Below are 18,375 nucleotides of genomic sequence, written 5' to 3' on the forward strand. Positions count from 1 at the left end.
ATTCTATTAGCTTTCCTGGAAAAATATGATTCCTTAGACTACTTTTTCAAGCAAAAAGAGATGAATACTATCAGGATAGTAAGATATGATAAGATATGTATAAAGGAAACTTACTTAAGTAACTTATTGTTTATGAGTGAAAAAATCAATATTCATTTTTCATAGAAATATATAATGGTTTGGGTTGGAAGGGAGATTAAAGACCCTCTATTTCCAGACTCCCTGTCATGGGCAGGGACATCTTTCACTAGACCAGGTTACTCAAAGCCTCATCCTGCCTGGCCTTGAACACCTCCAGGGATGGAGAATCCACAGCTTCTCTGGCCAACCTGTTCCAGTGCCTCACTACCTCCATGTGAAGAATTTCTTCCTAATGTCTAGTCTAAATCTACCCTCTCTCAGATTAAAGCCACTCTCTCTTGTCCTATTTTTATGTGCCCTTGCACAAAGCCACTCTCCAGCTCTCTTGTCAGGTGCCATTAGGTACTGGAAGGCTGCTCTCAGGTATTACCACAACTTTCTCTTTTCCAGTCTGAACAGCCCCTTCTCTCTCAGCCTGTCCTAGGAGAGGTGCTACAGCCCTCTGCATCTTTAAGTGTAGATATTATACCAATTACTGAGAGGTTCTTTGGGGTTTTTTTTGTTTTGTTTTGTTTTGTTTTGTTTTGTTTTGTTTTTTTGGCTTTTTTTTTAAGGCTTCAGGATATAATCATTATTAACAAATAAACTGTAATATTCTTAGGGTTTACCAGCTGAATGGTTCAGTTTACCTATGATGGGATATATCTGTCAAGTGAACTTGTCTCTTATCTCTAAGAATATAAAAGAAACTTCTAGGAAATGTATTTTAAAACTTTAGAAATAGGAAAATATTTATTTTCAGGCCATCTAGACCTTGCCTAGGGCATTGTTCCTACATTATTGAGTTGTAAAGGGATTTGTTGGGATAACTGCAATGAGCAATTGTTATGTGTCAGCCTCAGATTTAAAGAATTTTTGCATGCAGAAGGTGTCTTCGTGGCCTTCTGTGGCTCATTTCTCTGTTCCTGGCAAGAACACATAAAAATTCCTTAGCTTAAGAGTATGGGAGTCTTAGATTAGACTTGACTAGGAACTGCTGTATTTGGCTATCCTTTAATCTCAGACATAGACACACAAAAGCGAACCAATTTATTTTATTTCCTTGAAAATTATCTTCATACTTTTCGCTATCAAGAAGCTTAAAGATGAGCAAGTTAAAGTTGTTATTTCTAGTAAAAGATTTTCTATTACAGAAAATTTAAAATTAATTCCATCAATTTTTACCCTGTATATATATAAAGTAATTCCTATTGAAAAAATACTGTAAATCACTTTTTTGACTGTTATCAGCAGGTCTTAAGTGAAGACTTGGGACTTCCAATTGCAGAAAAAAATGTTATTGATAATTTTCAGGAGCAGAATTTAAAATTCTCTTTCCTCAAGTTTCCATATCAGCAAAATCTCATCCAGCTTTAAAGAGAGTAATTTTCCACTATAAAGCACATAACTAATATGTTGGGAGGAAACATACTGCTGTTCCTCCAATGAGATATTGATTTAATATAACTAATTTACAGTATCACCATGTCTAAATTAAAGCTAAGAGATTGGCTAGTTTCTGAAAGCTCTTCAAGTACTCCAAGTCAATGACAGTAATGCTAGGCATTAGTATAGCACAAGCATTTGAGATACCTTATAGATGTTAATTATGCCTCAGAATAACCCTTGAATCTATAAATAAGGTATGTAACACATTCACTGTTTAAAAGTCAACAACATTTACTTTTTTATCAGGTACTGTATTCCTAGAGAGAAGACTGCAAGAGGGAAAGAAAAAACGTCTTGTGAAAAAGCTTTTAAGTTCCTCAAATCATATTTTCTTCAAAGAAATTAGTATTTTCTTTAATGGTTTTCTGCTTCCATATCTGTTTTTAAAAAATTAGAAAGAAAAATAAAGTTAAGAAAAGGGAGAGGAAATAAAGTCCTAATTGAAAGAAGAAAATAGAAAAGAAAACAGTATTTCACACTGTTATGAAGAAATTTATATAATTCATGGAAACTTGTTACATTTTAAAGGGTGATGTATTTTGGAGGATGGTAAGTACTGTATCCAGCTGTGGGATCCTCAGCACAGGAAGGACATTGATTTGTTGGACCAAATCCACAAGAGAGTCACCAAAACCCTGTTAGGCGGATGGAGTACATCTTCTGTGAGGAAAAGCTAGGAAAATTGGAATTGTTCATCCTGGAGAAAAGAATTCTTTGGTATGACTTGGTTTTGGCTTTCCAGTACATTCAGAGAGCTTACAAGAAAGACGGAGAGAGGACAAGGGAAATGGCTTCAACCTGAAAGACTGTAACTTTAGGTTAGATATTAGGAAGAAATTCTTTACTGTGAGAGTATTGATGCACTGGAAACTGTTGCCCAGAAAACCTGTGGATTTTGCATCCCTGGTAGTGTTTAAGGCCAGATTGCATGGGGTTCTGAGCAATCAGGTCTACTGGAAGATATCCCTGCCCACATCATCAGGGGTTTTGGAACTAGAGGATCTTTAAGATTCCTTCTGACCTAGGCCATTCTATGATTAACAGAAACTTTAAAATGAAAGAGTGCAAGCATGTGTAAACTTTTATGCATTTTCTAGTTTACTTATGAGGTTCTAGCATTTATGAGGCTCTAGTACACACTAATGTATCAAATTAGTGCTTTTCTAATACAAATTTTGTTGGCTGAGCTTTTCAACAAGGGAGACCTGAAGCTGGATTGCCAAAGAGACCTGGATGCAGTGCCATTCTTTCACCCTTTCACTGGACTATTCTCTGCTGCATAGTCTTTTTGACTGGAGGGGGAAAAAAAAAAGAAGAAAAAAAAAAAAAAAGAAAAAAAAAGAAAAAAAAAAAAAGGAAAAAAAAAAAAAGCAAGCTAGGAATTTATTTCAAGATGAATGCCTAATTTTATGACATTTTCTTGCATTGCCCCATGAAAGCCTGAGGTGGAAAGCTCTTTATTTATGAACCAGACAGGGTTACAAAACAAGTATTGCCAGTTTTCCCTCACATTAGCATTCATTTCATGATTTTTATTTTTTTTCTCTGATAGAAGAACTGCCTACACCCTTGCTCACCATGGCAACTGAAGAATCTAGCAGCAGACTCAGGGTAGGAAAAACATAAGAAAAAAAACCACTCAAAAATATCCCCTGATACTAAAATTGATTTTGTTTTCACAGCAACACACAATGAAATTTCAAGGGAAAGAGAGCTATCTACCTATATTTCAGATGGGATCACCCAGCATGGGAGGAGTACAACAAATAGTGTGTCTGTTTGCATGTTACACTGGAGTATGTTAAGGGTAGGTGGCACTTATTTCCAAAGCATGTTTTGACTGCTGAGGGTGGATGAGATACTGACAATGACATGTTAGTGGATGTTTCTGTGGAAGAGAAGACACTCATGTGTACTGGATGGAAATCACAGCAATTTTGTTTGAAAAATTTTCTTTCTGTTCCTGAGTTAGTGCAATGCACATAGCTGTTGACTAATTCATGTCTAAACACCCAGAAAGAGTGAAGCAAGGTCTTTCAGCCACTGTCAGAATGAAAACAGACACTGATGTTTTCTAGTAGCATAATCAAATGCTATACAATAATATCAGCCTCAGAGGTTATAGCTACTTAAAAAACCAAATAATATGAATTTATGGGAGTAGATTCACAGTGATTGCTTAAACAAGGCATTTCAAAAATTACTTGGGCACAAAAAAAATTAGCAAGAATTAAAGTTATATTAAATTATATTGTTATTTTCTAATTAGGAAAACATATTAGAAATGAGACAGGAACAAAAACCATCATAATATCTCACCTTATTAAAGAGAAAGCATATATCAAAATTAGTAAATAAAAACATCAATGAAAAGTTTTCTTGATATCTGTGAGAGACTGATTTAATTCATATTATTAAGGAAAACAATCTCACACACATTAATCTAATAGCAGTAGACAAGCTTATTGGAATTTTTCTTACATAAACATGCTTAAAACATCTAATTTTTCTTAATGAAAGGACAACAGGTAAAATAGTCCCCTTGTTTGTGATCAGTTGCAAATTACTTGAAACTGAATTACAAAAAAAAATTGAACAAATATCATTTTCCACCACATATTGAAGGCAAAATATTTCACATAATAAAAAGAAACTCTTAATAAATGCTTCTGTGTGGAGGCCAAAGCTCACAAACTCCTTCTGTGCCTACTATACCCACTGAAATACCATGTTTCCTGCCAAGAACAGCCTTCACACATCCCTCCTCGGGAAGGAAAGTGGTGGTTGCCCAGCTCTAAACCAGCACACAAGAGTCACAGACAGGGGATGCAATTGAATTTAGAGGCTGAGATGCACACCTGTGTCTACAGTGCAGATGACAGTTGTCAAAAACCTGGGGGTCATGGTTTTCTATGGCACAGAAATTGGAACAGGAGGTTATCAGGTTTGACAAGCCTCATGGTGATGTGCACATGTTCAGAAAAAATTGGATGAATTTTTGTATGTTTTTGGTAAAATTCAGCTTACTGTATTTTAATTTCATAAATTAGTTTCTGTTGCTATTTATTCTTTAGTTATCTGAGTTATCCTCTCTCATTGAATGTAGATTGCAGGAAAATTAAGGACAGGATCAACAAAATGCAGAAAGCAGATATAATGTTACAGGAAATGGAGCCAGACTTGGACAATCAAAGTCAAATACAAATACAACAGAGGAATGGAAAGGTATGTATTGATTAGGAAAGATAATAGTGAAAATAATGAGGTAGCATTGTAAATTAATGATATGAAATATTGGTTTAAAACCAAAGATTTTTTTGTTAATGGAATAGTTTAGTTAACACCACTTGGGGAATGAGTGACCTAGAATATATCTTCAGGCAGTTTTAGAACAATGTTCTATACCTCCATGAAAATTCTGCTGTAATTAGAAGTCCTGAGGGACAAAGGTACTTGCTAGTCCTCAGATGTACAATCAGATTGGAATACCAAGATAAAAACGTTCAGCTAGCTAGACTTTGCATTTAAAGCAGTGGAAGAAATGATCCAGAAACAGTGCAAGAAAATCAGCTGAAGAAAGGCTATATAAGTTTGCCAAGAGACCAGGGAGAACTGGGAAAAGGACTCATCAAAAAAGTCCAAGAATGAAGGCAGACATGCCAAAAATTGAAAGATAAAAGTTATTTTATTTATGCAAATAAAAGAGGAATAATGTGTAAATGGATCCCTCTCTGCAATTATCTTCACCTTCCTGATGTTAAAGATAATCAGTGTATAGCACTTGAGTAGTCATTTGCATCTGTGTTCAGGGAGCAAAGATGTGGACTTGGGGGTTGAGTCAACATCGATAATATGAAAATCTCTGAAATGTTCATGAAACATCCTTTCCTGATTTAGCAAGGGTTAGGAACAGATTATTTACTCTTATGTATGTCTGACCTATCTTTCCCTTCTACTTAATATTTCTTTTAATGATAATTTAGTCATGAGAAGATGACTGCACATCTCCTCAAATTAGTTTTGTAAACACTAAAGAAGCACTTAAGTGGAAGCACTTCTCTAGTTTCCAAAGGTACTGCTGAGTAATGAGTGGTGTCACTCAGGTTTTAAGCATGTAAAATTGCCAAGGAAAAATTGGAGTTTTATCTTATGGTTTTCCCTATTAGTTACCTAAGAAATATAGTTCTTGTATTCAGTTGCACTGTATGTGTACCATGTCAAAAAGAAATAATTCTATTTCTTATAATTAAATCCTTGTCAGCAGTGTAGCAGTAAGAACTTTGTATAAAGCCTCCAGTTTGATGTTCTAGGATGAAATGTGAAATATGAAGAATTTATATCCTTTATTTTGATTCATCTGCAAGTATTTTCAACAACTTCAAGTTACTATTATAATTCACATTTTTAAAATATAATTTTCTGGATGAGGATTGAATTTGACATTCAAAATGAGGTGAGGGAAAGCATAAAGGAATATAGAGCCAAATGGCAAAAGGAGTTGAATTTTGTTTGGGAAAATTTCATGAGAATTTTCCCCTAAAACAAAGAAAAATATTTGCTGGAAATCCACATTCCTGTTAGCCTACTTTCATTATGCAAAATGACATCTCCAAATGCCTCAGGCAGGTATTTCTAATAGAAACCAAAAGAAGAAGTGATAAAGAAATTTAAATCTAATAACATACTTTGGTAGAATATTTATAAGTGATCAGCAGTGTATTAAGCTGTAGAGAATACTCATCACAGTCACTCTAGCTTGTTACATTCTCTCATGCAGAACTGCGTAACCCAAGGCTAGACGGCTCTGAAATTTTAAAACAGATTTCTGAGCATTAGGCAGTGCACCTTTTATCATCAACAGCTTCAGTATGTGAGTGTGCATATGTACTAAATTAAGCAAGGCGTTATCTGCAAGTTTCCTTATTTATAAATACACTTTTCCTCCAGGTTTTAAATATTTTTTTTTTCATTAATGATACAAAAGACGAGAACTTTAATACAAATGAACAAAGAGTGCAAGTCAATCCTTGCATGGCATGAATCAGTGCAGTTACACCGACAAGCAGCAGTAGCTGAGAATCTACTCAAAAACATCAATGTTTTCATTCATTACAGTGAAATATCTCAAAACCTTCATCCCAAATCCAGTACCTAGGTGCTTAAATCCAACTCTTTTGTAATACTCTTCCTTGTGCCATGGAGAAATCACACTTCATTAAGACAGATTACTTCAGGGTAGTACCTTTCTTACACAAGAAATGCAGAGTAGTTCTAGCTTCAAAACCACCAAACCAGCTGACATTTAAAACAAACAAACAAACAAAATTCCAAAAACAAAAACACGAGTTTGGTCAAAATCTACAGGAAGAATTCCTGCATTTTAAGAGGAATATTTTAAGTTTTTTGGAAAGGAAAAGGCAAATTTGAACTGCTGATTGTTGTATTTTTACATTTTTGGACATGCCTCATTCATAGTCATTGCCCATAAATTAAGGTATTTTTAAAAGTTCCAACTTTATTTTGAAGGTTTTTTAGGTTCTTATAGTCTGAATTTCCAATAGTGGATTTGCAGAAGGTATTCTACTTTAGTTTGGAGTTTCTATTGTAAAACATTTCATTTCAATTTTACTACTATAAATCCATCCTGTGCTATGTTGGGCTGTTATTTGCCAAGAAGCCAAAGACATAACAAACCTATTTTAGCTGGAAAAGTCCAGCAATGGTTCACATCAGGTTTCAGTACAGCAGAAAAAACAGAAAAGCATACCCTCAGCAGTCATCAGCCATTACTGAGAACAGGATTATGCCTCACCTTTGGAACTGTTCAACAAATTTAGTGAATATCCTGTAAAAACTTTGGCCTGGAATACTTCAAGAAGCTAGAGATGGTACTGGCATATGGGGAGCATCTGATGAAGTTATTTCCAGAAAATCTGAAAGGATATTTTCAAATCATGACTGCTGGAAAATATGTTTGACACCTAAGAGATATCTCAGAAAAACAAAAGAGATTTAGTGGAAATATGAATTAACCATTTCTCTATTGCTCTCTGAATGTGACTAATTTCTATTTTTTTCCTTTCCTTTTACCTAAACTGTTTTCTAACCACCCTGAAACTGGCAATTCTAGCAGAATGATTTGCTTAGTTATCCTCCTATTACTTATAGTAAGCTAAGAGGAAGTGGAGCTCTGTATTTAGAGGAAAACACTAACAATTGAAATATTTGAAAAGAATTTGGGAGTAGGGGGATTCCTGCGTGATTGCTTGCTCTGGGTGAAATACAAGAATTGGAGATAATTAGAATTATATCTGGTGAAGAGGAAACTCGAAAGGAAGGGTTATAAACTCTCACAGCCCTGAGGGCAGCCTCTTGCTGTCCAGCCTCCCTCAGCGTCTTCCTTCTCTCTTGTCCACGTGCCTGCACTCCATTTCAGCCCATCCCAGGCCACCATTCCCTGCCCCACGGATGCTCTTGGAGTGCCCACTTCCAGCTCTGTCCCTGCCAACCCTGACTTGCTCACTGGACTTCTCATGCTGACCATGGGTTTGACTGGCCTTTTCGCCTTCTCTGTCCAAGGAGCATCTGGTTACCCCAACCCTGCAACTATGTGGGATAACCAAACAAGCCTCCCACTGGATCCTCCCTGACAATAACCAGGAAATGTAAACTGAGGGACACCATGAAATGTCAAGAAACTACCTCTACAGCTGGGATACTGCAAGCAAGGTATAAGATAGGAGCATGGAAGGAGAAAGAAAGCAATTAAGCAAACAGGAAATACATTTTCATCCTTGTTTCCACAGTTTGACTGTACCGCTGCTGTTAGTGATTCGAGCTTGAATAGCTTCAGAACCATTATTTCATCCAGTTAGACTTGTTTGTGGTTTGTAATTGTTTTTTCATAGAGGAGAGTTAAGTCAAATAACTATTTTACAAGCTAAAAATACTCCTTAAGATCAAAGGCATATAAAACAAAGATGAGAACTAACCTCGTGGAAAAGGAGAGTCTGCAAGAGCAGGCTGAGGTTTGGAGTATCTGTTTTAGTTTTTCTGACCAATGAGGAACCAGAAGAGGTTGTGTGCTGAATAATATTCATACACAATTGCTTCTATATACAACAATACCTGAGGAGCCCGGGGAGAATGAGGCATAACTCTGCCTCTGTATAAAGCATAGCTACATCAATGCAATATTTTGTTTAAATAGTTCATAATTACTTTTTTCCTAATCCAGAAATCTCATTACTTTTTCTCTCCAGACAAAGCTGTTTTGCCAGACAATGTGAAATATGAACACAGACTGGGCCAGGAGTAAGTGGCTTTCTTCTGTAAGATTGTGCTGTTACAGAGCATTAAACCTAGTTAAGCACTTTGTGTGGTCATCGAGTCCACCACCTTCTCCAGCTTTTCTTGGACTGAAGACACGTCCATTTCAGTGTGAATGGAGGCAGCCATATATTTAACATCATTTGGTTGTCTGTGAAACAAAAGGGTGCTAATTTGTCCTCTTTTACCAAAGGAGATTCATCACAGGATTTTCTGATTCTTTGATGGACTGAATTGTATGCAGAGACAGGTCTTTAATCAGATCCAGCTGTCAGCTGTTCACGTTGTAGAAACTTTTGGGCTGCAAATATCACACTGAAAACAGCGATTTTCCTCACCTGAATTTGGGGATACTGTGATCCAGGTATTTAGGTATGTCACTCCCAATCTCCTTCTGAACTGACAAACTAAACTAAATTAATAAAAACCTCAATTATTCTCTGGTTTTCTTGGAGCAAAAATTGGGGGTTTTAAAGTTTGAGGCTTTCTCAATAGTGATTGATTTTCTCTCTTAAAAAGACACAGTAAGTAAAAGAAATTATCAACAAAACCTTTTTTTTTCTGAGTTGACCCAGTTGGTATAACTGTTTGAAGCTCAAACTTGGACAGTAATGTCTCATAATTTCAGCTGAGATTTGGTGCAATAGGTACTGAATTTTAACAGCCTTAGGCAAAACTTCTGGTCTTATCTAAATCTCTGCATAAGGTCTGCGGCTTGTTTGGCTTTTTTTAACTTAAGTGCAAATAATTTCATAAATCCTTTATATTGTGAAAAATGGAAGTCAAAATTTTGTATGTCTAGAATTTAAAAAGATTTTTTTTAAAATTGAACAATTTTCAGTGAGTGCTTTCTTAAACTTCAAAAAGGAGAATCAAAGGGCAAATCTTCCAGTCTTATAGACACTTCTGGGATTCACCATGCATGAAAACAGAGATCTTCAGGGGGTAATTAACTAGAAAAAAGAAATGTCGGTATATAGTGGGTATTACAAGGAAAAGTGCAGTCTCTTCAGCTGAAAAACAATGTGTCCCAAGTCAACAATGTGAGTTTTTTGCCATGTCGTTTTGGGCTTTAAAACATATTTCAGTCTCCTTATGCTTTTCATTGTTTGGAAAATCTACAGTTTTATTTCCTTACAAGCAGGTAAGATATTCTGTCTATAAATGGTGGCAGATATTCATAGACATGATGATGGTGAATACACACATACACCCACATAAACTCTCTATTGCTTTTTAAATTTTTTGCCTTTTACATACAGTAAGATACAGAGCAGGTTAAGTGCCACTGTGAAGTGTCCAGACATACAGCACAGCCTGAGGTACTTTTTTTCTTTGGGTTTTGTTCATTCTCTCTATAGGCCTTACATTTCCAGCAAGTGCCATATGGACAAAGCAGTTCCTGGTAAAATTTTGGACAACAATTAACATAAGCACAGCAGGAGATTCCAACTGTTGACCCCTAAAAGGTGGTTAATCAACAACATATGGGTTTATTTATCCCAGCAAGCCCTTTTAATTAACAGTTCTGGAAAGTGTACTTTTTAATGAGCACTTTGCTATAATATATTGAGAAAATTCTAAATAGTGCAAATGAAACTCCAGCTTGAAAGAAAATGACATTGTTTATAAGAAAAAAAAAAAATTCTGTCAAGAAGCCAGTGTGTGAGAAACCCTAATACTAACTTCAAACAATGCTAAATTAACAGTATTTGTGCTTGGAATCAGATCTGAATTTATAAGAAAATCTCTGAAGTGCAGAAACTTTGCATTTATTACTTAAACTCACTTTAAAAAATGCACATTATAAAGTTTATGTTTTGAGTAAAAAATTTCAGTAGGACAGGAACCTGGTTTGAACCCATCCTCTGAATATAACATAACATTTACTTTCAACCTGACAGAAGATGATATTTGATGATAGGATAGGTTGAAAGGAAGAGAGGATAAAAAAATAAACAGTGATGCCAAACTAAGAGATGCAAACACTAACAAATGGGTACACAGTACAGAATAAGTAAACACAAGAAAATTAACAAACATTAATAATACCTCTTTATTAATGCAATGCAAAATATTTAGGGTAAGCCTGAGGTAAACCAAAAAAGCTTTAAGGTATATCAAAGATATTCAATGTAAATTATTTAAGGAAAAAAGTAAACTAAATTTTCACTTGGTGTAAATTGAGACAACTGCTTACAAAAAACTGATTTACGTGTGTCTTGAAAACATAATCAGGTTCTTCATACTAAAGAAATCGAGACAACAAAACAGATAGCCTTTCCTTTATCTTTGATCAACTAAAAATGAAAAATGTCTTTGGTGGTGTTTCATCTGCATATAAAACCTTATGGTGAACTTCCTGTAAATTATGTCCCAATGATGAATGCACTGGGTCGTCTTAAGGAATTCAAACACTTCTAATTAAGAAGAAATTCAAACTGAAACAACTACAGAGCACCTTGGAGTGTACTCATTCTTCACCTCTGGGCACTGGATTCTACCCTTTAAAAGTAACTGCTACACCAGAAGGACTATTTCATAGACATTTACTCATCAGCAAAACTTAGTCTGTCTTAGGAGGCAGAAACATAGAAGCATTTTACTCTTTTACAGCATTCTGTGCTAAATTAAAAGCATTCTTCCTCTTAGTTATTTTTTCAATACTAAAATTATTGGAGTCTCCTTATGAGATATCTGATTGCCTACAGTGAAATGGAAGAATGCAGATTTTAAGTATTGTGAACATCAGGCCAATTCCAGGGCATTTGTAGCTATAGCTACAACCTTCTAAAAATGTTTGCCAAAGAATCTGTTAGTCAGCTGAGATTCCACTAAGTGAGGTTTTATATTTGCCTTCAAAACAAAACAGAAAATGTTTTTGCTTTATCATTGGCTTACTTTGCCTCATTAGAAATAAAGGAAAATAACCTAAATTGGCAATCATTATCTGTCTGTACTGTGTGCTAACAAGGAACAAGAAAGCAACCACAATATGAGGATTCAGATAGAAGTAGTAAAGACGGCATTCTCATAAGGAACAAGTCCAGGGAACTGTTGTCTCTTTCTCAGTGGAATGCCATATAAAACCTGCTCAGAGCAGCAAGTTTTTAGACTGCTAACCCTTGCAACTCGGTAAAACTCTCAGAAGAAGTAATCATACATCACAAAGCTTAGGATAAATAGTAAATATTAAAAACAGGCACAGAAAGATATCCTGATAGGCAGATATCTGTATTATCCTTTGTAAAATGCATCACCATTCCATGTATTTGAAGTTAATGAGAAGCTTCAGTAAAGACCTTCTACATTAAGAAGGATTTTCAGGATTAACCACTACTAAATAAGGACTTTACCTTTAATTAGAAAGTGTTGTTTTCTAAGATGGATGTGTCTGTTCCAATTTAAAAAAAAAGACCATTGTGCAATGCCCATAAAGAATATGACTAAGCACTGAATGCAGTTTACAACCTCTGAATAAATGTCTTTGACTATGCAGATAGTGCAGTGAAAGTAGTCTTGAATCTATTTGAAGGAGGAAAAGAAAGAAAATAGAAAATTTAAGTGCTGCATAAATTACATGAGCTATCAACCTCCCGCACATTGAAGACTAATTCTTATAAAACAGATAAAAATCCATAGATTATTCCAGTATGTTACCCTAAGTGAACAACTAATTTTATAAAACTGAAGACAGTATCTTACATAAAAATATAGAAAAAGTGAAATCCTTTGTGACAATTAAACTAAGTGATTCATGCAGAGCTGTTGATTTCATTTTCAGAAGAAGATCAATGATTAGGCAAATCTTCTGTCCTGGATTTTCTCTGTCATTGTTAGTGAAACTTTTTACTTTTAAAAGATTTTTTGTTACAATAGAAGATATTTTTGGTTTTATTTTTTAAAGGACTAGTGAGTAGTAAAAGCACACTTGTTAAGGTAGAAATATGGTCCATAAGATATATTATAAAGATGCCACTGTTGTTGGGTTATATTTTATTTGTTTGTTTCTTTCTTTCTTTATTGATTTAGACATGTTTAAAATTACATCTAGACTATAGTTAGGGCTTTAGTTTTGTTTGTTTCTTTGTTTCTTTGTTAACATATGCATGTTTAAAATTGCCTCTAGATTACACTTAGGGACTACTCTCTCAGTAAAAAGCCATTTGAGCCAGCTTTTCATCTGAGCAAACTACCTGTTTAGTACCTGCTTAGTCCTGCTGTATGAACTAGACAACAGTTTAATTTAGATCCCACATTTTCTTTTCAATAATTTTTATGAAAAGAAGAAACAGCTATGAGTTATTTTAGGCTTGGACACTGCTTCTGATTCATGTAAAGTATTTTTTTTATTATAAGTGAACCCAGTCAGACATATTAGGAAAGCTGATGTAAACAATTTAAAAGATTAGTCCAGTTCTAATGCTCCGAAACTGAAAATAAAGTATGAGCTACTTTCAGTCCAGTTCTCTCAATGAGTTTTCTCTCCAGGCTAAAAATGAAGACCTAGGAAACACAAACTACTCATCTCACTCCTGCAAGCACAATAGAGTGCTAAAGGGCTCGGTTCAGTTTTCAGCACTGTCAAAGGTGCCTCATAGAGTATGACCAATGTATTACCAGTTATCATTTGTGATGATGCAGTAAGATCCATGTACATGCTCTTTAGTACAATGCTCTATTTTTCAGAAAGTTAATAATTTCTTTCTGGAGCAATGTTCCCATGGCTCTCTGTTTTTGAAATCTTTGTTGAGATGAAGGGAGAGATAGCATTTCCTTTTAGAGTTTGGGAGTTAGCCAAGTGAAAATTAGTGGCCTTCCACTGTAACTAATTAAAATTAGGTATTATTTTCGTTAAACTCTTATCAACTTCACATTTTGTTTATTTTCAAGTATAGGTTTCAAGTGTTGCATACGTGCTGGTTAGGTCTCAGGGAGGGAATATCAACTGTCACACCTGGTTCATTTGCTGTGTAATGCCTTTTGGGCACTGTGCTGCACAACATCCTTTCCTTTTCTAATGCTCAGGAGGGGGGTTTTGGGTGCCTTGTAATTCATCTCACTTTTTCATTGTTAAAAATCAATCTATGGCTAAGTGCTCACATAATTTGGACCAAAGCAGGCAAGCCTGCATGATTGTTCATGATGAAAGTCTTTGTATTAATGTAGTACATTGTTGTATTTGTTCTCATGGTTCATTATATTTGATCTTCTAAAACTTTATGTTTTCAGAATCTGATCAAACTACATAATGCTTAACAATGAGCACCCTAATATTTTTAAGGAAGCATTTCAGTATACAAAAAAGAGAGACAGCTTTCATCTTTCCAAAGATATTTTTTTTTTTATTTGAGGAATCATTGATCTTGAAAGGAAATTTTCTCTTTCATTCCAATATAAGGATGATGAATATGTATTGATATAGTGATAGGAAGATTTATATTGTTTTCCATACTTGAAAATTCATTGTCCGTGTCAGGAGAAAATACTTGGGAGAGATTCATTTTATTATTAGGTTATTCATCCTTTTCTAAACACAAGAAAATGTGAAGAGTGTTTCAAGATTGAGTGGACATAGCTCCAGGAATGTAGAGAGCACTTCTTAGGACTGTTGGGGCTGAGAAGTGGGTAAAGGAAAAGGAGATAAAAAGCCTCAGCTCTCTATAGGGATGAATGAAAATCTGTACAGAAAAAGAAAGAATCAAGCAGACACTGATGGCTAAATTACTTGGCTCAGGTAAAGACAAATTTATAGTGATGTTTAATAATTGGAATTTTAATGAAACTATTTATTTTAAATCTCCTCAGTTTTGTTGAGAATGAATTTAATTCGATGTTTAAAATGTGAATAATCAGTTTATGTCACTTTAAGATAATTGTTTTACCATATCTGTCTAATGTTTTGATAGAGAAACCTTGGAGAAAATTTAGTTCTTGGAAATGACTCCTGAAAAAATGTATCTAATATACAGCCTTGATCTACTGAATTTTGATGTAGATCACTGAAATCTGTAGGAAATACTTGTCAAAACCTCATTAGAATCATTATGTTTTTATTCATGTTAAAACACTTTTGTGTCTTGTTAACATGAATCATCCATGACTTATACCATGGCTGCACTACTCCAAACTCTTCATAGCAAAACCAGAAAAATATTTCACAAGTCTGATTTCCTTGGGCAGCCATAAAGATAACACCAGATGCATATTATGAACCATTTCCTGAATCAATGGAGGACTATTCAAAACTAGTTTAATTCTTTGCCTAGCCATTCCCATTGGAAATTTTCTCCAGATTTTTTTTTTTTAACGTGGTTGGAAACTTGACACTTCCAGCCTTAATCGGTTCCTTACCAAATCATAGCCACTTTTCTCTTATCAATGTCATGCTTTAAAAGATGCTTTCCCCTTCTGGTGCTTGGTTCTTGGATTTAAACACAGATTTTTTTTTTTTTTTTTTTTTTGATCAAAGAATCCATGTACTTAGATTCACAGAATATAGACTCTCCTTTTCCTGGTCACCTGAGTAATATTTTCCAAGGCTATTCCAGATAAACTTTGGTGGATTTTTTAAAGCTGGGTTGGCTGAACTCCTCTGTTTTCACTTGAATATTGCAATGGTACTACATCTTCTTCTTTCTAGAGAAATACTGCAATGGGTAAATCTTAAGACTGTGATTTTCACAGTCACATAACACTGATGTCTGACTGTCTTTCATGCCTCAATATTATTCTTTGATTTTCATCTTCCTCCATTATTCAGCTCAAAATCTTGCTTACACCAGTAGTCATTAACATGATTCCTAACTGAATATTACTGTGGTTGATAACAAGGTTATTTAGTCTCATTTATTCACTTTAAGATTTTAAATTTTCTACATATTGATAATATATCCTTTTCAATGGCTAAAAGAAAAAAAAAAGTAGCAGAACACTGCTAGTCTCTCTGCTGTGGTAAGAAACAAAAATATTAAACAGCATTTGTCTCTGTGAAAACTTCTAAATATTATCATTACTAAATTCCTTCCAAAACAGTGTTAATCATAATCCTTTTAGTAGCTTTTTGTACACCCTACGTCTTAGACTATTCCATTATCTTCTTTAGTTTAACCAGCAATATAAGACCTTTATCTAAAAACTGACATACCTTATCAAAGAAAATATCACATAAGTACAGCAAGATGGATTTGGCAAATATATACTATATACTCCTTTCAGTTTACTTATATACTTTTTCCAGTTTCTTACCTACTACCACAGCTGTTTGTTTTTACTTTTAAAAGGAAATACTTTGAAGCATTTACATCCTGGGAACAAGACTATTAGTGTTCTGTTTCTTTTTAAAGTATCTACCACATTTACTATTTTTCAGCTCTATAGTACGATTTATTTTAAAAAAATAATTATTAAAAATCGTTGGTATTGGGCCATCTGCTAACAATAACAATAAATTGACAGTTTCTGTTGAGAAACACCCACAGTTACTAGGACTCAGAAGCACTAGTGCTTTTCTCTGTTTTGGAGCAAAAAAAAAAGTGTAAAATTTTGTTTTCCTATTCAATAAAAAAATAACTCTCACAGGGGCTTTGACTAGTCACTGCAATCCTCTTTTAACTGAAAAATTTTCACACGAGCTCCCAGTATCACAAGCAGGCAACAGCATCCTCACTATGAGTGCCAGGGTAGATCTCATGTTGATCAAAGCAGAGAATGAAACCACAGCCTGGCTGGAGTCTCATGAAGCCACACAAGCAATGCACCAATAGGGATGTGTGAGGACAGGGTGTGCCAGGCAGTAGGGTCACAGTTATTAGCAATTTATTAGCTCACAAAAAGAAAATATCAAATATTTGAGTTTTATGCTTCATTTTTATATGTAAACATATCGTACTGTCTCTTCTTTTGAGCAGGAGGAAAGTCCATGGACTCACCTGCTGCTGATTTCAGTAGGGATAGGCTCTGCTATGTTAGCAAAACTTTCAGAGCTTGGATGCAGACTGTCTGATTAATTCTCAGAGTTATGCTCAAACTGGAACAAAAGCTCCATAATAAAACACCAAGGTATACAAATCTGCTTTGAACATTGCCTGCTATATGATAGCATTTTAAGTTAAGCAGTTCTTCAGAGTCAGCACATAGTTAAGTATTTTTCTGAGCAATGGTATGTGAGCATAAACCCATAACCTCTTTTGAGATTAAAAAAATCATCATTAGGAAGTTTGATAGTGTGATTATAGAAAATCATATTTTGTACACAAACACAATTTGTCCAAACCCAATATAAATCATTTTACCTACTTACAGGAATATCACTCAATAGATGCGACTACCAACATTGGGGCTGAAACAACATTTTTAATGAGTTTAATCTATATTTTATATTTAAATGTATTACTTAGGCTAAAATCCATCTGGGCTTATTAAAGCATAATCCAAAGCTGAAAATATAGCTGGGAAGGCAAAAAATAAGTTAGCCAACTATAATGTGACCAACACAATAACAATGCAGCCAGCTGCAAGCTGAATGTAGTAGAAACTTCTCAGCAATTAAAAATCACTGTGCATGCACAGATTCTCATCAACTATTTATAACTGCTTCCCTTATTTATATTAAAGATAGAAAAAATGCAATCATGTCCAGCAGCATTTCTTTTTAAATAACAAGAGCTGGTTTAATAGGTAAAAATTCAAGAATCCAACCTAGAGAATAAAGAAATTAATTTTTAAAACAACAGTCTTCTTGTCAGAGGAAAATTTTCAGACCTGCTTCAAGTAAGTAACGACATTGTAGGAAGGTAAGTCGAGAAGGTCCTACATGACAGCCCGAGCAATTGTGCCCATGTTTATTTTAAATATCTGACAAACAACTTTATGCAAGGGTTTGCTAGCAAACTAACAGGAACAAATCCTATGGGAGGACTTGGCAAGTATGGAGCCTGCAACAAAGGTCTGAGGGTCAAGTCTTGGTGGGTAGAAAGAAATATGAATCACCCAGCAAGACAAAGATCAGATGAATCTCTTCTGAGAAAGTGAGTAGTATAGAAAAATCAGGTGAGATTTTTATTTGAACACTTGTCGCCAAGCTGCTTCAGCACCTCCCCCTCATTAAGCAATGTATTCCAAAGTTTCATGCATGTTTAAGCTGAATATTGAGAAAAATTATTTTTATTTATTCTCCTTTACTTTTTACATTGAACAGTCCTTCCTGTCAAAGTCCCCTAAAGCAGAAATGCTTCATAGATGATAACCCTGTGGCTTTTCTCATATTTCTATCTCAAGCTTAATGGAAGGAATTACTGAACCCTTCCCATATAACCTTGTAAGAAATATATGTTTACAAAACACAAGCTACCTTTTCTTTTCAATTGTTGGAAATGCTTCTGTTGATTAAAAAAAAAAAAAAGTCAATAATTTTGAGTCATTCGATAAAAACTGCTTGTCCCTACTTTTAGATTCAACCAAATTTAATTAAAAATA

Source organism: Chamaea fasciata, unplaced genomic scaffold (genome assembly GCF_029207755.1).
Source record: "Chamaea fasciata isolate MVZ Bird 193981 ecotype frontalis unplaced genomic scaffold, bChaFas1.0.hap1 SCAF_2, whole genome shotgun sequence".
In the NCBI taxonomy this organism is placed as follows: Eukaryota; Metazoa; Chordata; class Aves; order Passeriformes; family Sylviidae; genus Chamaea; species Chamaea fasciata.